General features: G+C 46.9%; 2 long non-coding RNA genes across 3 annotated transcripts; one reads left to right on the top strand and one right to left on the bottom strand.

Annotated features, from left to right (window-relative positions):
• Nucleotides 1-1,096: 1,096 nt before the first annotated feature.
• Nucleotides 1,097-3,496, bottom strand: LOC140637646 (uncharacterized). Its single transcript, XR_012034714.1, has 3 exons — nucleotides 3,323-3,496; nucleotides 2,693-2,851; nucleotides 1,097-2,007 (listed from the first exon to the last, which is right to left on the bottom strand). It is a non-coding gene; the product is annotated as an uncharacterized lncRNA (long non-coding RNA).
• A 65-nt stretch (nucleotides 3,497-3,561) lies between these two features.
• LOC140638616 (uncharacterized) lies at nucleotides 3,562-18,351 on the top strand. Of its 2 annotated transcripts, none has more exons than XR_012035640.1 (5): nucleotides 3,562-4,369; nucleotides 9,467-9,618; nucleotides 14,844-15,432; nucleotides 16,074-18,012; nucleotides 18,109-18,351. It is a non-coding gene; the product is annotated as an uncharacterized lncRNA (long non-coding RNA). The 2 variants fall into 2 exon arrangements; XR_012035639.1 differs by lacking the exon at nucleotides 3,562-4,369 and adding an exon at nucleotides 6,994-9,286.
• Nucleotides 18,352-22,683: the final 4,332 nt, after the last annotated feature.

The raw sequence follows: 22,683 nt of genomic DNA, 5'->3' as shown, positions 1-22,683 counted from the left end.
ACCACCCCTCCTCCCAGCTCTCATCCTTCAGCTGCCCTGAGAATATAGAGAATATATATATATATATATATACTTTTTTTTGTCTGCTCTGTTACCTTTGCTTCCTGCTTGCTTCCTTTGAGTCAAACACAGGTAGGGGGTGGCAGAGAAGATGCATGGCCTGGTTTGCTTTGGTGGCGGAAATTTCTGAGACTCTTTAGGAACGAGCCTTCTCATTCATGGTTCTCCGCGGCTGAAATATGGTTGCGGGGAGCTCAGAAAATAGGCCCCGTCCTCTTTTCCCGAAAGAATTGAGCCATCTTTTTCCTAGTTGCTGCCTGCCACCCGTGCTGAAAGGTTAATCTGTTCCTCTTCTCAACTAGTGCATTTATCATAGGGAAGTGGTCTGTTGTGGAAAATATTGATCAAAGGCCTGCCAGGTCCTCTGCTGGGTTGAAATTGAGTGTTGCAGTCAATGGCTTGGCATTTGGTGGTGTGGAGAGAAGGCAGTGTCCTCCACGTGTGGCCAAGCTGATGGATGGCAGCCGTGGGGGAGGGGTTGGGGGGGCATCTTTCTTCCAACAGCCTCTCCTGGTTTGCTCAAAGGGCAGGGTGGGATCTGGGACATCCAGGAGGCTGGACCAGGACTGGGGATCTCTAGCAAGTGATCTTGGTGGGGGAGGGGCACCTCTCTGCCCCACAGACAGGGCCAGGGTCTGTGTGCTGATGTGAGAGGACACCTGTCAACGACCACACTAGTCAGAGTCCATGGGACTGACTTCTTGTTGTAGAATTTGTACTCAACAAGAAGAAAATTCAACTAGGGCAGTAGCAATGGGTTACACTTCCCCCAAGAATGTTTTTGTGTCCAGAAACCCTGAAATCCTCTTTGGATAAATGACACCATAACTGATTATTAACTCTGGGTTCCTATTGGTTACTTCAATTTCTCCCTCCCTCCCTTCCTTCTTTCCTACCTTCTTCCTGATTGCCTGCCCATCTCAAATGCTTGCCACCAAGTGGCTGCTTGCTACCTGCCAGGCACTTTTCTAAAGCTTTAAGGACCAAGGAATCCGCTCCCTCAAGATACTTGCAAGATACTTGCATTCTAGTGTAGAGATCCCAGAAAGAGGTTGCTTTACAATTCACTCAGCTCTCTGGTTGGAGGATGACCAAGGCAATTCAACCAAGAAGGAAGACATACTCTTCTTGAGGGAATGACGTAGCAAGGAGAACTTCAAGGAGGAGGTAGCTCTTGAGCAGTGTCTTAAGACAGGACTAGGAATGCATCAAGAAAGGCCATGTGTGGTAGCAATGGGAGTGTGCACGTAGAAGGAATCACCTACATGAAGAGGCCAAAAGTAATTCAGCATTGGCAGGTGTAAGAGCCATTGGCCAGAGGGGTAAACTGAACCATTTTTGGAAAACCTGCATGACGAGCCAAGGCAGTTATTGTGAGAAGCGAATGAGGTAAAATAAGTGAAGGACTTCACACCATGCTTGGCATAAAGGAACACTCGAAGTATCTTATTTCCTGGAATAATTGAGGTTATTGGTTGTAAGTGACAGAAAACTATCTGTATCAGTCAGGGTCTCAGCTGGAAGCAATGGGACATTCCATCTGGTTTAATGAAGGAACTATGTACAAAAGTGCAAACTGGCTATAAAGGAAATCACCGGGGACAGTACAGCTCCCCCCAGGCAAGAGTAGCAGTGGGGCACCATTACTACAGCTGGGCCTGAAGTGGCAAGAGAAAGGAGCTGTCGCCAGATCTGAGGCGGGGGGGGGAATGGAGAGGAGGGGTCACCTGTTAACTTTGGCTGAGGTTATCCATCCCTCCCTGTGAAGCCACAGTCAAGGAGCCAGGGAGTGAATGAATCTCCAGCCTCACCCTCTCCCTCCCTCAGATTCCCAGGTGGTGTGCTCTGTTGGCCAAATTCTACTGGAAGCTGGAAGCCTTGGGAGCTGGCGATGGAGTCCATGCAGGTCAGCCTCTCGGGGCAGGGACCAAGTTGGAGAGAGGACACCTATGGCAGACAGAACAGAGGCAGCCGCCAGCTCAAATTGAATTCAGCCAATGAGTGATTTCATAAGTGTATGGGAGTAGAACTGGCTTCTGGCATTGCTGCCTCCACAGCACCTCAGAGCCTGCTTTCCTAAGGGATGGTTCAACGTTCATGGACTTTGGGCCCACACTGCTTGGACTTAAATCCCAGATCATCTACCTGCAGACTGGTGACCTTCGCTGTGTCTTAATCCCCCTGGGTCTCACTTTCCAGATCCACAGGGTAAAAGATGATAATAGCACCCACCTTGTAAGGTAGCTAAGCAGCAGACTAGATAAAACAACGCACAAGAATTCTTAGCAGAACATCTGCAAACCTAGTGAGTGTTCGATAAATGTTAATGGATGCTTTTATTTAATCTCAAATACTTGAGCTTTTTATATAATAATAATTATTAATTATTATTATTATATTATTATTCATGCTTAGATTCTATTCAGGTGGGAAAAAAGCTTTTCTTTTTGAGTGTTCAGAGGGCAGATCCTTCCAGCTCCCCTGTAAGAAGCTCCTCTCTGCTACGCTGAGAGTGGTACCCAGTGTACCTTTCTAACCTCTGGTCATGGGTGGGAACGGTGATGATGATGTGCTTTGCTTCTTCCAGCCCATTACTGCCTTTCTCCCCAAACTTATTTTCTGTTGATCTTACCTCTCCCATGTGGTTGAGAAATATCCTTCCAGCTCTACTGGTTGGTTTTTCTTGCCCTCTGGAAGCCGAGTGGCAGTGACCTGCTGGTCTCCCCCCTCGGAGTGCAGATTTTCAGTGTTGGCCATCTGGGATGTGTCCCTGAGAGCACTGGTGAGAGCCCTAGCATATGTGACCGGCATGTTAATACCTCCAGTGATGGGGAGACGGGCCCCGCAGGTCGGCCTCCTACGTTCTAATGGACTTCCTTTCCCAAAGAAATGTGCATGCTGGGAAGAAGGGGAAAACACTCTTTCCTTAATTTTCTTTTGCTTTGTGAAAGAACCAATTGTCCATGAAATCAAATAAAGGTGAAATACATATTAAAACACTGTGGGCTTGCTAAAATCAGTTAGATGAAAAAACAAAGCTTCAAAGAAACGCCAGTCCATGCCTCTGAGATTTATAATCATATTACATTGCTTGTAGTTCAGTAACAACAACAACAACAACAACAAAAATAAGTGTGTGTGTTTAAAATATGACTCTGGGCAGCGTAGCAAAGTGTAAAACACTCTCCTCCAGACATGAGGTGGCCAGATTCCAGCCTGCACCCACCCAGCTCCACAACAAGGGTCATATCCCCTCAAAGACCTGGTCTTCCCGTCCATAGGATGAAGATGTGGAACTAGACACACTCTGGAGATCAGCTCAGGCTGACATGTTTTTTTTGTTTTGTTCCCATTATCGTTTGAGAATGTTCCACTGGGTTTTCTCTCTTGAATACCGAGATGATGCATGAAGCCACCTGAAAGTATTACAAGCCCCCCTGACTCCTTCCTCCTTTGGGTCACAATGCCTCTCAGTTGCATCAGGGAATACATTGACTCACGCCTGCTGACATGCATGCAGCTAGGGAAGAGGGACACCCATCAGGTGTCCAGGGCTAGCTCTCATCTCGTCCTCAGAGATGAAGACTATGAGCCCCCTCGGCTGGGGGAAGATGGCTGTCCAGATAGAGCCAAATTGCATGTGGATTGAATAATGGATGGATGCTAACTTTGCTGATGTCAGGAGGTCCATTCAGTACTGCCCTGGGTGAGGCACACCCTAACGGATACTGGCTCTGTGGGCACAGGCTCAGAACTACCTCCCCTTGGCCTTGGCAGCCTTCCCTTGAGAGGGAGATTGGGCAGCACAGGATGCCAATTCTGTCCTCTCCACGGGACCCTACAAGTCTTGTTTGGTTTTCTCCTGAGCTCTACTTACATCAACCCCTGGGTTAGCATGCCATCGCTGCTCCCACAAATTAGCACAAACTTACCAGCTTGCAAGAACACAAATTATAATTTATTACCTTATGATTCTGGAAGTCAGAGGCCCAAAAATGGTCCTCACTAGGCTAAAATCAAACTGTCACAGGTTGTATGCCTCCTGAAGACTTCAGGCAAGATTCAGTTTTCTCGCATTTCCTAGCTTCTGGAAGCCACCTTCTTCCTTGGCTCATGGCCTTTCCCCACACATTCAGGCCAGCAGTCACATCACTCTGACCTCTGCTTTGTTACATCATCACATCTCCTTCTTGGATTCTGACCCTCCTGTCTCCCTCATGTAAGGTCCCCTGTGATGGCACTGGGCCCACCTGGATTATCCAGGATACTTCTCCATTTCGCATCTGCAGAGTCCCTTGTGCCATGCAAGGTAATATTTGCACACGTTCCAAGGATTAGAACATGATATCTCTGTGGGGGCTACAATTCTGCTAACTACACCCCCGATCCCATCTTCCCTCTTTATCCTTGCTCCTCAGTCCTGAATCTTTTACTGTTCTTAGTCGTTTATGGTTAAAAAAAAAAATTATTGGGGTCTTGTAGTCTTCCAAAAGCTCCAGCGCTCTGGTTTTTGAAACTCCAAAAGCACGTTTCTCTCCTTTTCCGCTCTAAAGCCCTTCCCTGAGGCTACAGATGTCTCGTGGCCTAAGTTTAACAGAACGACAGGCCATGGGATAAAAAATCAGTAGCAAAGGCGGAAAAGATGTTGATAGATGTGTCACCACATGACCCCGGTGAGGGGACATCCGTCAATCTGACTCCACAGTCAGTCTCCAAAAGTTCATGCTGACAGTTCCTGCAGGAGTCCAGGGTGGCTAAGTCAGAGCCAGGCAAGCATCCTTTTGTTTGCAGACTTTTTGAATATCTACAAAGCATGCGGCATGGTCTCAGGTGAAACAGAATTGGTACCGTCAGAAACACCCTAGGCTGTCCCACCCACCCGCATGGCTGAAACAAAGAAAATAGAAGCTACAGTTGTGGGTGAGGACCCAGGACAGCCAGGGCCCTCCCACTACTGTGGGAAACGTGTGTGCATTTGCACAACCACCACCAAAGGAAAAGATCAGGGTCAGGATCTTCTAGGGTGAACATGCACACACACTAGCACCTGGCATCTTCATGGAAATGTGTACCTGTGAGCACCAAACGATGCATACTACAATGTTCATGGTGGCACTGTTCCTGATGGCCCCACCAGAAGGCCCAAATGTCTACTGCACTGCAAAGGCAAGAATACAGGGGTGTGTGGTCACACAGTGGGATACTATACAGCAAAACTGTCTCAGGCCGTTCAGGCTGACAAAACACCATAGACTGGGGGGCTTCAGCAACAAACATTTACTTCTCACAGCTCTGGAGGCTGGGAATCCAAGGGTTGGGCACAGCAGCTTCATTGTCCGATAAGAGCTCATTTTCTGGTTCACAGACAGCTATCTTCCTCTGTGTCCTCACAGGGCAGAGGGATGGCAGGAGCGATCTATGGGGATTTATTTATTTATTTATTTATTTATTTATTTATTTAATTTTATTTTTTTAGAAAAGATTTTATTTATTTATTCATGAGAGACACAGAGAGCAGAGAGAGACAGAGAGAGAGGTAGAGACATAGGCAGAGGGAGAAGCAGGCTCCCTGCAAGGAGCCCATTGTGGGACTCGATTCCAGGACCCCGGGATCACGTCAACCGCTGAGCCACCCAGGTGTCCCTCTGGGGTACCTTTTATGAGGGTGCTAATCCCATTCACCAGGGCTCTACCCTTATGACCTAATCGCCTCCTAAAGACTCTACTTCCACATGCCATCCTATTGGGGGTTAGAATTTCAACATATGAATTTGACAGGGGCACATTCGGTCCATAGCAAAGAAGACATAAAATAAAATATCGTAAGATTATCATCAGTAAATTTCATAAATAAACTTGTGCAAAAGACAGTAGTCACAAAAGAGGACACAGTCCCTATTCTGTTTATATACATGTCAATATCAAGCAGGAAACATCTTCTGGTGCCTTAGAGCTGACACCGCCACTGAGGTCCTGCTTTCTTCCTTGGACGTGGGCGGGCTTGGGTAAGAGGAGCTTCGAGACCTCTGAGCCTGGCACTTGTTCACAGGACACCCGTCTTTGGAGTCCTGAACAGCTATGTAAGGAATTGGCTAGTCTGAATCTGCTGGGCTGGGGAAACCACACAAACAGAGATGTCAGGGGAGCCCAGCTGTTCGAGTCTTCCCAGGCTGGACGCCAGGCGCGTAAGTGAGTCTCTAACTGACTCCGGCCCCCTGGCCTCTGAGGGGCCCCCGCTGAGACTCAGTAGAGCAGAGACAAGCTGTCCCATTTCTGCCCAGATTGCAGAATTGTGAACAAAATAAAATAAAGCAAACGAACAATAGGCAAAACTACCACTGCGATGTTAGAAGCAGGGAAAGGGGTTACATTTGGAAGGGTGGTGACTGGAAGCAGGGGTAGGAAGGATCTGGGGGCTGGTTACACAAGTGTGTCATTTGTGGAGGTTGGCTGAGCTGTACACCGTTATTTTGTGCATTCTCTCTCCCTATATCCATGTAGATATATAGATATGTATGTACCATAAATGTTACACTTCAATAAAGTGAGAAAAATACACTAGACAGAGGAAGAGGAGTTCTAGTCCAGGTATAGCCCAGTCTTTGATTTAGACCAAGGACTTTTGATCTGTGTTCCTTGTGTTACCAAGAAATAGAAATTCACTTGCAACTGCCTTAAGCAGAAAAAAAAAAAAAAAGGTTCCTTGGGCTCTCTTGTAAATGAAAAGGTCAAGCCTCAGGCATGGCTGGATCCAGAGGTTCAAACAACATGCCCAAGGCTAGATTTCTTATATTCTCTTTCTCTGTTGCTTGGTACTGCTTACACTGAGTTGTTGTGACTCTAAACTGACTTTCCCTGTGGGTTTTCCATCCTCATAGCTCACAGTCAGCATGTCCAGGAGTCATATCTGTTTTCACTGACCCCAAGTGAATCATGTGTACATTCTTGAACCAATTGTTCAAAATTGGGAGATGGAATATTCCGATTGGCCAGGCCAGTGTCATATGTCTACTCCTGGAATCAGGGATGGGGTCACTTATACCCTAATCACATCACTGTGACAGGGGGAGCATGTTTCCCCAAGGGGAGTTAAGGTACTATTCCTGAAAGGGGAACTATAAGCTGGAAAGGCAAACAAATAGAGATCCGTGACATACATTCTGAGCCTTGGTGTCTCTACTGTAAACTGGGTTGAATGCTGATCTCTAAGACCCCCTCTGACACTAAGATTGCATGATTTTGAAACTGAGGCTGAAGGCTTTCTCTTTTTTTTAAAAAGATTTTATTTATTTTTTCATAAGAGACACACAGAGAGAGGCAGAGACATAGGCAGAGGGAGAAGCAGGCTCCATCCCGGGAGCCTGACATGGGACTCGATCCTGGGTCTCCAGGATCATGCCCTGGGCTGAAGGCAACACTAAACCGCTGAGCCACTCGGGCTTTCTTGATGCAAGGCATTGGTGTGGTTTATGGAACTGACCCATGCAGTTCAGACTTACCCTGGTCTTTGACTTCCAGTAATGTATCTCATTGGTTCAAGAGAGAAAGACAAAAGAAATATGTTATCTATCTATCCATCTATCCATCCATCCATCATCTATCTACCTACCTACCTACCCACCTACCTACCTACCTACCTAGAGAGAGAATAACTTTCACATGCTATCTTCCATACTCTTCACACCTTCTATTTTAAAGATGATGTTAAATGAGGCTCAGAGAAGTTAAGTGACTTGCCCCAAACCACACAGTTGCTGTCAGACCAGCAGCAGATTTAAATCCTGCTCTTTCAAACAATATCAGGCTTTCTGGATCTTGACTTGGCACAATTGACCTTGGGGGCCAAATAATTCCATGTGTGGACAGCTGTCCTCTGCCCTGCAGGGTGCTCAGCAGAAGCTCTGGCCCCTCCTCACGAGATGCCAAGAACATTCCCCACCCCAGGCTGTGACAATGAAAAACAATGAAAAACAGACATTGTCAAACTTTCCCTGAGGGACAAAGTCACCCTGGCTGAGAACCACTGCTACAAATGAATGATGGAAACCAAGGCTTTGTCTCTAACCAGCCAAATGGCTGTTGGGTCAATAGTTCATCTCCCTGAACTCCAGTTTCCTTATCTGTAAAATGGGATCAAAACCCTAATGCCCCCCTTTGTGACACAGGCAGGACATTTAGCCTCCGCCTGGTAGCCCATAAATGGTGACCAAGGCAGTCTCTCTCACCAACTTGGATATAATCTTACAGAGAGAAGTTTTTTTTTTTTTTGGCACATTATAGACACTGAATTGCAAATGAGGACAGGCATTTGAGGCTGCTCTGCTTGCCTAATTAGTACAACTCCATTGACAGCCCTGGCTCCTTCAAAGGACGCTCCTTGGGACGTGGGCCCTCTGCAGAGCTGGCTGGGAACTTGGAACAGAGTCAGATGTCCAACATCAAACGTTCTGAAGCTCAGAAATGAGGCCGTGTTCTCCAATAGGGAGCTGTCTCTGTAAACGTTCCCATGCTTATTAAATTCCTGCGGTGGCCACTGTAATTGGGCCCGCCTCCCTCACTTGGCTAACCCTGGCTGCACAGCCCAGCACTGGGTTTGTCTCCAAAGCAGAAATCCCAACCAGGAGTGCCCGCATCCGTCTTTCTCAGGTCCCGGAGGAGGACGTCTCCTGTTGCCTGCCTTTCCCATCCCTAAGCCAGCTTCATCGACAGCCACGGCTCCCGCCCGAAGGTGCTAGAATGAAGCCGCCCTCCCTGACTGCACATCTTCTGTCCCTCCCTGTCCACCTCCATGTCCCCTGTGCCCAGCACCTGACCTGACACAGAGTAGCAGATCAGCAAGTGCTGAATGAACCAGTGACTGAATGGTGCTGAGTCTCACCCCCTGACCTCACAATACCCATCAGATGCTGGATCTAGGACCCCAGATACAAAGCCTGGGGACCCAGGTGGCCTCTGCTTCTCCTGAGCTCCCCACCTCATCAGAGGTCACAATTTGATGGTCTGCATGCGACTGCAATTTATCTAGCCAGACTGATGTTTTGAGGAACAGGTCATTGGACTATTTGGGGGTAGGGCTCACATTCCCCAGTTTGTTCTAGTCTCGGTCACTGCAGAGCCACACCTCCAATCATTTTTGCTTCCTGCCAGCAAGGAAGGAAGCAAAAATGATGCCTTAGGCTCCAGGCATCTGAGTTGGGATCTGTGACAGGACAAGATCTCCTCACAGGTAAGGAGGTCCTATTGGACTTTTCTACCTACAATCCAGGTCCCTGAGCCTGGTCCTAGTGTCCACATGGATCTCAGTCCAGCCAGAGTCTATATACAGTGGGCAAGTGTACAACATATACATCGTTTCCTGTCCAGGGTTTCCCACTACCCTCCTATCCCACCTCCACCTTTCTTCCAGCTGATGATCAACAAGGACTGAAGAGAGACAAGTGAACCTGATCATAAGGGTCCCATAGCAGCTTTCCCTTCACTCTTGACCTTGACTCTGATTCTTCCAAATAGCACGGTCTGAGAGCAGATCTCCCAGAACTATGGAAACTGGCTTCTAGGGTGAGTACCTGACTTCCTCCAGAGGCACAAATACGGCAGTCCTTGAATGATCGGAGGACCCGGTAAGGAGAAGGTGCAAAATGAACTCAGGAATGATTTTTTTCCTTGGGACTCAGTACCTTCCCCCTCTCCCTAGCGGTCCCACTGAAATTCACTTCCAAGCTGGTCACAGAAGGTCATACTCCAGGGAGACCTGAATAATGCCAGGATCACGGTGGGTCAGGAGCAGGGTTGGGACGCCAAAGCCACCAGCCTTGTGGGGAGGGCATGTGTACGTGCCAAAGACGTTCGGGGCAAACGCTTGGAACCCTTTTCATTTTAAACACTAGAAAGCTCTTTGCACCACATTTTGGGGGGGGGCTCATTACATCCAACCAACAATAAGATGTGGAAATTCCTTGAGAACAAATTTCCCAGAGTGAAAATGGTTATTGCTCAGGCACAAGGTAAATGCTGCAAAAATCCCATTTTAATGAACTTGAAGGAATGCCAGAATTTCTGTGTCAATGGGAGGGTTATGTCTGTGGAAACAGTGCCCAATATGCATGCAGGGCTTGCTTGATACTCAGGAGGCTGGTTTCTTAGGATAATAAAGAAATGGTATTTGGAAGGCACTCCACTCCAATATTCTTATTTTAGAGGTTGGGAGACAAGACACAAGGGACAGAATCTCGGCACAGATGCTGGAAGGAGTTAGGAAACCTGACTCTGATATGTTGCTCTGTAACCTTGGGAAAATAATATCCTCTGACAATAACTCAGTTTCTCCATCTGCAAAATGAAAAGATTGGAATTTCCCCAAATTGGAATTGGAAGGCTGGAGTAATTTCTAAAGCCAAGTGATCATGTCTATTTAGAAATCCTTGGCTGCTAATGATCTGACCCAGTGCGGTGTCACATTTAAAGGTACAAAGCCTTGAAAAAGAACTGCAGCCTTTGCTCACGCATCATTTGATATTTAATGAATCTTTGTATCCACCCTGCTTTGTCATTAACATCTCCCTTCCCCAATATACACTCCAGGGCACTGAGATTCCAGTTTATCTTTAAATAACTTACCCTGCTTTTGTGACTAACAGAAAGCCATTTACAGCGCTAGAAACAGTTTAGAAGTGTATTCTTTTACATAGAAAAAAAATCCAGATATCAGTAGTTCGTGGTTGATTTGCTGGTTTCTGGAATCATTCGGGATTGTCAGTTTTCTATTTGCGGTCACAGTCACAGTGTTCTAGTCACATTCTACTCAAAGTCCCATCACGGCTGCTGGAGCTCCAGCCCTCGTGGCACATTCCAAGCAAGATGAAAAAGAGCAAGAGGCAAACATCTCTTCCTCCCGAGTAAGTCCCTGTTAAAGAGGTTTCTGGGAAGCTGCACTCAGTAATTTCTACTAGCAGCTCATTGACCAAGGATCATTACAAAGGGAGGCTTAGAAAAGCAGTATTTTCACTGGGCACATGGTCACACCCTACTTAAAGTAGGGGCTCACAATGAGAGCAAGAGGAGAGAACTGATGCTGTAGGCAACCTCTGCTACATTGCACGCCCCGTCATCTAACTAAGGAGCTTGGCCATCTTGGTCCTTCCATGTTTCCCCCCTTCCATGCTGGGCACAGCCCACAAGACCTGGATCTCCCCGCCATCCCCACCTCAGAAGTGTCAATCTCCTGTTCTGACAATCTTTCCCTTGTGAACTCCAGCACCACAGTTCAGGGGCGCTGCCCTACTTGGACAGAATCTCGCTCCTGGTTGTCTAGCACCCCCTACCCCAATTTTCTCTCGTACCAGAGACTGATCTGTAAGCCACCTTTCATTGTAAGTTCAGTTTACGTCCCCTAAAATGCTGTTTGGACCCTGGCTACAGTCCATTATGAATAATCCGAGTCCTGCTCTGTGAATGGCTACTGGTTTAGAATTCTGGATTCTTATATATATTTTTAAAATATTTATTTATTCATGAGAAACACAGAGAGAGAGGTAGAGACACAGGCAGAGGGCGAAGCCCATGGGGAAGCCCGATGTGGGACTTGATCCCAGGACCTCGGGATCACGACCTGAGCCGAAGGCAGATGCTCAACCACTGAGCCACCCAGGCATCCCTAGAATTCTGGATTCTTTGTTGCCTCTGTAACCTGGCTCACGCCTGGCTCTCCTTCCCTGGACCTTGCTTCCTGAGCCCCAGCTCAGAGGCTCCCAATGCAGATTGGGCTCTTCTTGACAAATGAACTATGCTTTTACTAACCCTAGGCAGGGCTGGGTCTCATAGATAAATGGCATTTTCTCCTCCACAGATCAAAATCAATAGTGATGCACTAGATAATATAGTTCCACATGAACAATGTCTTTGAGATTGGCTAGGAAACATGTAAAAAGATGTCCCTCCTCTCAGTAATCATGAAAATGCAAAATACAACATCACAGAAACAACCACTTTACAAACTTGCAATTGCAAAACATCAAAAGGTCCAACAATATTAAGTATCGGTAAGGATGTTGAGAAACTCAGCATCTTGCCCACAGCAGGTACAACTGTAAATTTGAACAACAACTTTGGTAGGCAATTTGGAAATGCATAGTAAAGATGGGAATACGCCATGGCCATGCAATTTCACTCCCAGGTTTATACTTTAAAGAAACTCCTGGGACGCCTGGGTGATTCAGTGGTTGAATGTGTCTGCCTTCAGCCCACAGGGAGTGATCCTGTAGTCCCGGGATCGAGTCCCACATTAGGCTCCCTGCATGGAGCCTGCTTCTCCCTCTGCCTATGTCTCTGCCTCTCTCTGTGTGTCTCTCATGAATGAATAGATAAAATCTTAGAAAAAAAAACTCTCATATGGATGACATACGGATGTTTGTTGCAATGTTTGCATGGGGATTGCTCTGGGTGCGGAATTGGCTCCCTTAGTGTCTGAAGCACAGAGCATAGACCCCAGTGAATTCTCCAGGTACACTCTATATCTTTCGCTAAGGGGATTAATGATTACGGTGATTTCCTGGTGAAGGAAGCATGTGGCTGGAACAGAGACTGCAGAGCATCCCAAAGAAGAGCACCTGCCAGCTTCTGCATGATTCCTGTGATAGGAAGCTTAAGGGACCCTGGAATGGGTCTCTGTTTTTTATCTAGGCTTTATTAGTCACTTCCAAGAGAACTCATGCACCTGGCTAGTGACTGGATAGTCCCAGAGACGGTCCAGGTCAATTAGACAAGGAGGCAGTGCATAGCAGCAAGTGAAGGGACTGGGGGTGGGGGGGCATGTAGTGGTTCTTGGAGACACTCAGACCATAGCATGCTGATTCTGAGCAGTGACTGGGACAAAGAAAACAAAACCCCATCTTCGGATGACAGGAGCTCAGGAAAATAGCAAGGCCAAGATATAAATGGGACTGTGGCTTCAGGGTCAGTCTTCGGTCCCAGGAGGAGCAAGGATTGCATAAAAATCATAAATTGTTTTCACCTTTATAATAGCTAAGCCCTACTAGGCATTTACTTTGTGTCAGGAACTGTCTAAAGTGCTTTGTCTACTGATATTACTGATTGCACACATATTCAATCCCAACTTGGGCCTTATTAACAGGTCTGTGATTTTGTTCGGAATGGGCAATGTACACAGAAAAAAATATTCCCAGGATTTCCTGTGGCTAAAGAGGCCACGTGATACAGTCCAACCAATGAGATGAGGAGGGAGGTCCACTTGATGGTGCCTCCAGGAAAGCTGGTCTTTTGCCCTTACTTTCCCTCTATCTGCCTGGAATGTGGATATAATGGTCAGGATGCAGCAGTCATCTTGTGATCAGGAGGGAAAGAAACTCATGCCAAGAACGGCAGTGCAGGAAAAATAAAAGAACTTGAGCCTTACAGGTTGATGGTGTCATGTACTGCCTACCTCTGTGTTTCTTATTTAATCAGAAAAATCTACCTTTTTTTGGTAAGGCCCCTGTATCACCAGATAAACACATTATCTAAAGACATACATGATCTCATGTCATCCTCACAGCAAACTTGTGAGATAGGTACTCTCACAGTTACCATTTTACAGATGAGGACAATAAAGCTCAGAGCGGTTAAACTGGCTGGTAGAAGGATCATGGCTGGACATTTCTGTCTCATTGTTAGTTCTTCTATATTACTTGGCTCCTCTGCCTCTTCACCCTACACTGAGATGGGGTTTAATCTAATTCTCATGGGCTGGGTCAACAGGTAGCCTATGGGCAAAGTAATGAGGGGAAGAAGGCTAGAGGTTACATAGACATTCTTGATTCCATCCTGAGAGGCATGAAAACTGACATTGGAAGTCCCACTTATTACTTCTTTCCATGGTTAGCACCTGCTAGGTAGCAGATGCCCTCAGGGAGTCCAAGAGTGGGGACGCTTGGTGGGGGGCTCCAGGTAAGAAGCATCCACTCATCCCTTCAGCTGCACAGAATGAGCAAATGAGCAGCCATCGAGCAGCAGCTATTGAACTCAGGACACCAATGAATCAAGAATGAGAATAAAGAGAGGGTCCAGAGTGGAGGACAAATCAGACTCTCTCGGGCAAGCAGCTGGAGCAAATGTTTCTCAATAATCCATGAACAATTATCCGGAGAGGCTGATTATTAAGAAAACCTCCATGGGAGTGGTGGATAGAACATGTGTTTCTGCCTCTCACTCCATTCACCCCAGAGAAATGAGGACACCATACCCAGAGGCCATGGGGCAACAGACTCAGCCATGATTGGGTACCTCACACAAGGGTAGAGGGGGAGATACCTCTGAGTTTTGAATCCTGGGGTCCTCACTTAATAGCATTCTGACTTATAAAGGAGTCATTTAACATGTCCAATTACTGGTTATTGACTTACATGTCTTCCTGAGGATGGGAAAATAATATGTGGCCATCCCTGGCATGTGTTGGGTGCCCAGATTGTAAAAGTGCTTCTGCTTTCTTCCTGTGTGTGAGCCTGAAACATGAAAGGAGATGCTTCCTTGTTCCTTCTTTCCCAAAAGATCCACGTGGCTCCCCCAGAACACACACCAGAGCCTGCCATTTGTGCCAGACATTCAGTGCTTTACAGTCGTCATGGTTTTAAATGTTCCCATAAGCCCTTTGAAGGAGGGATGAAAAGGAAGCCACGGTTCAGGGAAGTTGGAAGTAATTTGTCCTTTGGCACAAGGCTCGTAGGTGGTAGAGCTGGATTTGGATTCCAGTGCTTGACCTTTAACCACCACGATGTTCTTCTTCCCATCAGGAACCCAGAAACTGAGCATCAAATCAAATTTGGACACCTAGACTCTAGCACTTCATTGATCAAACGTAGAGTGAACACACGCTGGATGGGGTGTCAGGGTCTATGAAGAGATGGCCAGGCAGCGGGAACGCTGCTGGGATGGGCTCTGTGTCTCCTGGAGTCATGTTTTTCCCCCCTACCCCTTCCCCTACCACCTCTTTCCTGTCTTCCTGCCTTTCCTCTTTCTCTCCTCAATTCTGCCTCCCTTTCTCTCTCTCTCTCTCTCTCTCTCTCTCTATCTCTATCTCTATCTCTCTCTCTCTCTCTCTCCCTCTCTTCCAAAAATACTTAGGAGCATTTTCTGCTTGGTACTAAAGTCCTGTTTGTGGTGCTGGAAGACTCACAGCAATGAAGAAGGTGTTTCATACAATTTAAAGATTCTTTTGATGGCCGGGCACAGCACACTGGCACTTGGCGAGATGAAAGGCAGAGGTCTTTCTTACTCACAGCTCCATGGGAGACAAGTCTGCCAGGCAGGACGACGTGGAGATGCATGGGGACAGGGGAACAGCAAGCCAGAGCGACAGGGGAAGCAGCTTGAGTCTGGCAGGTGGGGTGGGACGAGCTCCGTTTCTTGGGCTCCCTGGGGGTTTTGGTGGGCTCTGGGAAACAGGGGCTGTCCCTAGCTGCCCAGAGCCTGGCCCCAGGGCAATTAGGATGGGTGCCTAGAGCATCTGTCTTTTAAGGGAAGTGTTGAAGTGTGAACTTAATTAGCTGCTTAAGAATGACTGGCCACTGGGTAAGGGCCAAAACCGGGTGAAGAAAGCACAGTGAAAAGCTATATTGCAGGTACCGTCCCTGCCTATAACAAACTTACTACCTAGTGGCAAATGCTAACAGCAAAAGCCATCACCTCCTAGAGACAGGCTAGCCTAGTGCTTCATAAATCAGGTCCTAAAACCAGTTCTACCCCCGGCCAACCCCTGTTCCTCTGAACGTGTGCTGTGTGAGCTTATCCAAGACACTCAGCCTGTCTGCATCTCAGCTTTGCCTTCTGAGCATTGAATGGGTGGACGGGGATGATAGAATGGTCCCTGTCTCATAGGGTAGGTGTAAGGAGGAAACGAATTAATGTAATAAAGCACTTAGAAGAATTCCCAGCAAAAGGCAAAGACTCGGTAAGTGCGAGTTGCTCGCTCGCATAAGTATGATTGCCACATGGTAACCAACCTGTAATGCGTGTTCTAACAGAAACACTCACTGAAGGCTAAACCAGCAAAGAGTGAAGGCAAAGAGTGACATTCAGAGTGAGCAGGCTGCAACGACGGGTCCGTCTGTCCCAAGTCCTGGCCGAGCTGGCCAGAGTGGGTCCTAAGAGCTGAAGACCCAGCGGTGGAGCAGACTGGTCCTCAGGGCCACGTGGAACCAGTCCTTGGAAATCCATGACCGCTGGCAGGGGAGGATGGACTAGAGCCCCCATCTAACTCCACCTGGGGAAGGTGGGGACCCCCTGAAGACCTGGGAGAGGGGTTTGGGAGGACGAGATGCTCACACACGGACAACACGGAGCTTTATGCAGAGGCAGCTTGAACGGTTTCTTTTATGGAGTCATCCGTGGGCTACTGAAAGCCCCCTCAAGCCACATTGCTTGAAAATCCACATGAGCATCTCTACTTAATTACTTTTGTTGGCAGGTGCATTTTCTCAGAATTAAGGCATTATGTCCCCCAAGAGGGATTACATAATAACTCCTGGAGGATGAACTACACGGATTAAAGGGGATTGTTAAGATCCAAGTGTAGTCCCAAATTGCCATTGTTCTGTGGAGGAAAATATGATCACCCAGGACATAGACTATTAGAGCAAAAGGTTAGCTGACATCTAAGCAGAACCCAAGTGCATATCCCTCCCACTGACTCTTGGCAACACCCAGCGGATCTTCGTGGATATTCATACATGTTGTCTAAGGTGTGGATGATACGTTGACCCGGCATGCTTTTTGTCCAAATTTCCCGGGACAGTCTTAAGAAGTTCTTTCATTAATTCACTGATGGGTTATTTTAGTCAATAAACACCTACGAAGAATTGTATTGTGCGTGATAGACCCTCAAGACACCACAATAATCAGAGCCCCGACAACAGAGACTTCCTAGCGTGGAAGGGCAGACAGACATGACACAAAGAGGCACGTGGTTGAGTGCACACAGCATAAGGGTTAGCTTCAGGTAAGAGTGGATCAATGTGGGCTTGGTCCTTCTGTATCTCCATGTCTTACTGTGCTTTCCTGTGACCAGCTCTACTCTTAGCCACTTTATGATCATGCAGTGTCCCCCGGTAGCTTCTGGCTGACACGGATCTACCTGGTTTCGCCATTCCCATGGAGTGTCTCTCCCCATTCCTGTAAAAGGCTGACTGTCCTTGGATGGACTCCATCGAGGGGTGGAGTGGAGGGTGACACTGGCTGCTTGGGCTCGTTCTGCATTACACGGCCTCCCCAAGAGCTCAGAAAGAAGGGGTATGGTCAGTCCCACTTATACTGCTGGATACAATGTGTTTAGAACTGGGTGGCTGGCTGATTCTGTCCATTAAGTGTCTGCCTTTGGCTCAGGTGATGACCTCAGGGTCCTGGGATGGAGCCCCAAGTCGGGTTCCTTGCTCAGACCTCTGCCTCTCCCTCTTGCTCTGCCTCTCTCCTTCTGCAAGGGCTCAGTCTCACTATCAAATAAATAAATAAAATCTTTAAAAAATAAATAAAAAATAAAATAAAAGCTGGTTCCCTAAAAAAGTGGGGCACAACTCCCAGCTTGCCATGCAAAGATATCTTACATTAACAGGTACAGGGAAGACCTTCTGGGGAATGGCCATGGGGTCCTTTGTGAGTGCCTGGCTCCTGCCTGCCATTTTTTTAATCTTGTCATCCTCATTGGCCAACTCTACAAGTGGCTCTTCCTCATCTCTGTCTGACACCTGTCACCCCTCCTCCCAGCCTGACCCACTTGTTGGGATTCAAGCTTGTGACACCGATCGAGTCTTGCTCCTATTAACACCTGTGCAACCATTCTAATGCAATGCTGAGTGGATCCAGGGTGACACCAGGACAGTTCCCAGTGGTGTGAGCAATGGTTTGAGATTACTGGGAGTCATCCCATCACACAACGTTGCTTGGGGTAAAAACAGCAGGAATGTAAAGGTGATTAGTTTCTTAATCTTTTTTTTTTTTTTTTTTTTTTTTTTAGTTTCTTAATCTTTTCAACAAAAATTCATGGATCTCTATTCCCTTTTCCAGAAAAAAAAACATGGTGCCATGTTATGTGCCAACTTCTGTATCCCCAAACAGCATCCTTTGGAGCAACTCTAAATACTGTAACTGGGCAGCCCGGGTGGCTCAGCGGTTTAGCGCCACTTTCAGCCCAGGGCGTGATCCTGAAGTCCCGGGATCGAGTACCGCGTCAGGCTCCTGCATGGAGTCTGCTTCTCCCTCTGCCTGTGTCTCTGCCTCTCTCTCTCTCTCTCTCTTTCTCTATGTATGTCTCTCATAAATGAATAAATAAAATCTTTTAAAAAAAGAATACTGTAAATAATACAGCACATATAGAATGGATCAAGTGCATTAAATAAAAAAATATTTAATTATTCATGACACATGTTAAGGAATGGTAGGGAGGGGGAGGCTTTACTCAAGACCACCGCCAAAGGCAGAGGGACCACTGCATGGGGCTTTGCAGTGTGGGGAGAGATTGGACTCAACTCCAAATACGACCAGGAAAAGGAGGGATGTAGAGACAAGGAGCAGGGTGGGGTCAGTGGTAACCAAATTACATCAAGGGAAAGGGGACTGGGGTCTGGTTACATGACTTCACAGGGTTCTTGCTGACAGCAGCCCAGGCTGGTCAGATGTCACCGGGGGATGAGGTGGAGGGCAAGGAGCCTCCTCACACATCTAGGGCAGGGGATGCTGGCTAACCTGACTTAGCAGGAGTCTTGCCAAAATTAGTGCAGAGATGACCCCGAAGCCCAAAGGTCAGGGCCTCGTCCTGGAGAGTGCTCAGAGGAGCCTGGGCGGAGCTTGCCCAAGGAGAGAACCTTTATCATGCGTATCTCAAGTGCTAGTACCTCTGTTTCAAGTAAGGTTGTCCTTTGGGGCCCTTTGGAGTAAATCAAATTGGACCAGTTCTCAGAAATGTAGGAAATGGTATCCTTCAACCCTAAGGCTGTTCCACATAGAAAGAAAAAGAATATTTTGCAATGCAAGAGTGATTCACAAAGATTTTATAAATCCCAGAATTAGAACCTCCCCTCCCCTCTCCCATTTCTGAACAAAAGGCTCGGAGAAGTTTCTGATAATTATTTTGGGGTCAAGCCAGGAGAAGTGCTCGACATTCCTTAATTTGCATCACAAATGAATGAGCCAGGACCCCCGCAGGGGTGCTTCAAGACCCAAGCCAGTCATCAGAAATCCTAACTGGTCTGGGTTGCATTCAGTGGATGAAGGACTTAAGTCTGCTCCCCCTTTTCAGGTGTGTGCCCTGGTCTGCTGGGAGCTGTGGCTGGGAGCTCAAAGTTACAGAGCCTCCAGCTAGCAGCAGGGCATTCTAAGGCAACTAGCTGGAAACAAAGAAAGCAAAAGGCGAGACTTGAAGCCAGCAGAGACTGAGCAAGTCAGATCCCAGGCTGAGAGCGGAGGCAGGAGCCCAGGTAGGTGTACGGTCACCGGGTCCCTGCCAAGGTTGCTTATTAAGCTCCTGTTGGCTCATATAACACCCCCGACTCCTGATTCAAAGACACATGTTTTCCCACACGTGGAGGCTTCTGCATTGGGACCTCGCTAACAACTGATGTATGTATTTGATGTGATTAGATTTGTGTACGTGTTTTGATCTGTTGTTTGCTTTCCCCTGAAAAGCTATTAATAAATCCATGGCGCATCTTAAAATAAATGGTGTTTCAGAACTCCAGTGCGCGGTATTTCTGGAGCGGGCAGGAATGTGCAATCTCGACCAGATAAAACTCCTTAGCGCCTTCAGCTCTATCACTTTTTATGTCCTATCTCTTCCTCTATCCATCCATCTATTTAGTAGAAACTGAGGAAAGTTACTTAACATTTCTGTCAGTTTCTCTGCCTCAAAAGGGCAGTCGTTGGGAGTCAATGAAATACTACGATGCTCACATACAGCACTTCAACAGTGCCTGGTACAAAACAAGGCTGTAGGGGTATTGAACTCTTCCACTCATTCACTCATTCACTCATTCATTCATTCACTATTTATTCAAAAGGGACACAGAGAGAGGCAGAAACATAGGCAAAGGGAGAAACAGGCTCCCTGCAGGGAGCCCAATGCCAGACTCCATCCTGGGACCCCAGGATCATGTCCTGAGCCAAAGGCAGATGCTCAACCACTGAGCCACCCAGGCGTCCCTGCCATAGTCATCTTTACTAGGCTACACCCTGTGGCCAGATGGACAAACCTCCCACAGATTGGGTTATGTCCACCAATGACCCTGGGGCTGTTGGTGAGGGTCCCAAGCTTCCCATGGTTTCTGATGCCATTATCTGACACTGCCTCAGCCCGGCGAGCTACTCTCACTCTTGGAAGAGTAAAATTCCCATTGGCAATACCCATGAAGCTGTGTTCTAGAAGCTCAGGCGAGTCTTTGTGGCCCCACATACTTCTGCCTGGGAACCATGGAATGTAATGTACACGATGGAAGAAATGGTTCATATGTTTTATTCAGTATTGAATGCCCAACACCCAGAGCTATGGCTAGCACATTGTCAGCATTCAATATATTTGTTGAATGAATGAATGAATGAATGAGTGAATCTATAAAAATCATCTCTGAAGGTATAGATGTAAATTTCTGCTTTTTTTTTTTCTGTGAGGGAAGGAATATTTCAGAGTTTGTCTCTCTGTGAGGATTTTCTGGGAGTTCAGTAATCCAAAAAGTGAGCAAGGACAGGAATTTGCATAGCTGCATGTGTGGTCTGTATTTATGTACAAATGCTGGTATTTGCACACACATGGGAGCACACAGCAAGTAAATGCATGATTTGCATAAATGCAGAGTGGGGATCCATGCATATGCATATATATCCACTTGCCTCCTACAAATAAATGGTTGTATGTGCACGCATGGTGAGTTTACTTTTGAGGTGTGTGTGTGTATATGCATACGCATGCCTTCCCATGTGGCTCTGTGTGTGCCTGGATCTGCAAACCATGTCAGGCATATAGCTGTCCCGATCCATGCATCAATGTGGAGATGTGCATATCTATCCACATGTGTTTGCCCACACATGCACGGATACACCTTTGTGGGTGTGTGTTGTGATAGAGAAGTAAATTCTCTATATGTATGTTTGCTGATACGGTTCATAGTAAATGGGGGAAAGCCATTAGGCAAGGTCGAGAGATTTCTACCTTGAGGTCTACTCTTGCACACCATTTTTCTGTTTCCCTGCACTCAGCCAGAACAGATAAAATTATAGGGACTTTCTAGAGTGATAGGGGAGGTCCCTGGGTTTTAATTTCCTAGAATTTGCATCCAAAGGCTTGGAGGAAACTGAAGCACAGAGCCTTACACTGGAGCCAGACTGCCTGACCTTGATTCCCAGCTCTGGCTGCTACTATGCCTCAGTTTGAGCATCTGTAAGATAGGGATAATATAGTACCCCCTCATAGTTTCTGGGAGAAGAAAAAGAGTTAATATGTGCAAGCACATAATAAGGACTAGATAAGCATTGTCAATTTTTGCTTGGACCAGACAGACTGAGAGTTATTTTCTTATTCCTGGAAACAAAAGGTCACCTCGATTTTTTAAAAAGATTTTATTTATTTATTCATGAGAGACAGAGAGAGAGGCAGAGGGAGAAGCAGGCTCCCTGCAGGGTCCCTGATGCAGGACTTGATCCCAGGACCCCGGGATCATGACCTGAGCCAAAGGCAGATGCTCAACTGCTGAGCCACCCAGGCATCCCACCTCAATTATTTTTACCCATGTAAAACTTGTATATATTTACTCTAGACAATTTGGAAAATACAGATAGGCCAATATGAGAAGAAAGAGATCTTACAGTCTCTCTGCACTCAGATAAACACTTCCCATTTGGGTACCTCTAAAAATGTGTTTTAGCATAGGTGGATTCTTATCCCCTAACTGTCCTGTAGGACACTGGTGGCCCCCAGTGCAGCATGCTTCGGGAATTTCTACCCTGTGTGGTCTGGTCCTGTGTCTCAGAATGTGGCCAAGTGGAGCTATGTCAATTCCAGGCCTAAGCCTTTAGAAATCTGGGCAGCTCCCACATTAGCTTTCTTGGGACCTCCGAGCAGCCACACAAGAAGCATGCCGATGCTGCTGGAGAAATCACAGGGAGAGAGGAGCTCAGTCTTTCCAGCCTCCAGACTGAGACCAGTCCCTACCTGCACTGGCCCTGTGAATATACCCATACAGAAGACCACCAGCAAGACCCACAGAAGAACCATCTGACTGAGCCCAGCCTGGTTTGCAGAATTGTGAAAATGCCATCGATTGCATGAAACATAATTGTTATTTGAAGCCGTTATGTTTTGAGGTCGTAGTTTTTTACATACTAATAATTAACGGATAATCATTCCATTTTATACTTGCATTTTAAAGTTTAAAATCAGAACATATTTCTATGTAATTATATTGTGGTCAGAGTGAGTTCCAGAGCAGATGGCCTTGGTCTTAATTCTGATTTCACATATTTGCTGTGACTTTGAGCAAATTATTTCACCTTATCTATGAAATGGACTTGATAAAAACCTTGTAGATTTGGGGGGAATTAAAGAGCTGATATATGTAAAATACAGTGCCTGAAACCTAGTTAAACATGAAACAG

This window comes from Canis lupus, chromosome 8 (genome assembly GCF_048164855.1).
Source record: "Canis lupus baileyi chromosome 8, mCanLup2.hap1, whole genome shotgun sequence".
Taxonomy (NCBI): Eukaryota; Metazoa; Chordata; class Mammalia; order Carnivora; family Canidae; genus Canis; species Canis lupus.
This window is presented reverse-complemented; position numbering and strand designations above follow the sequence as displayed.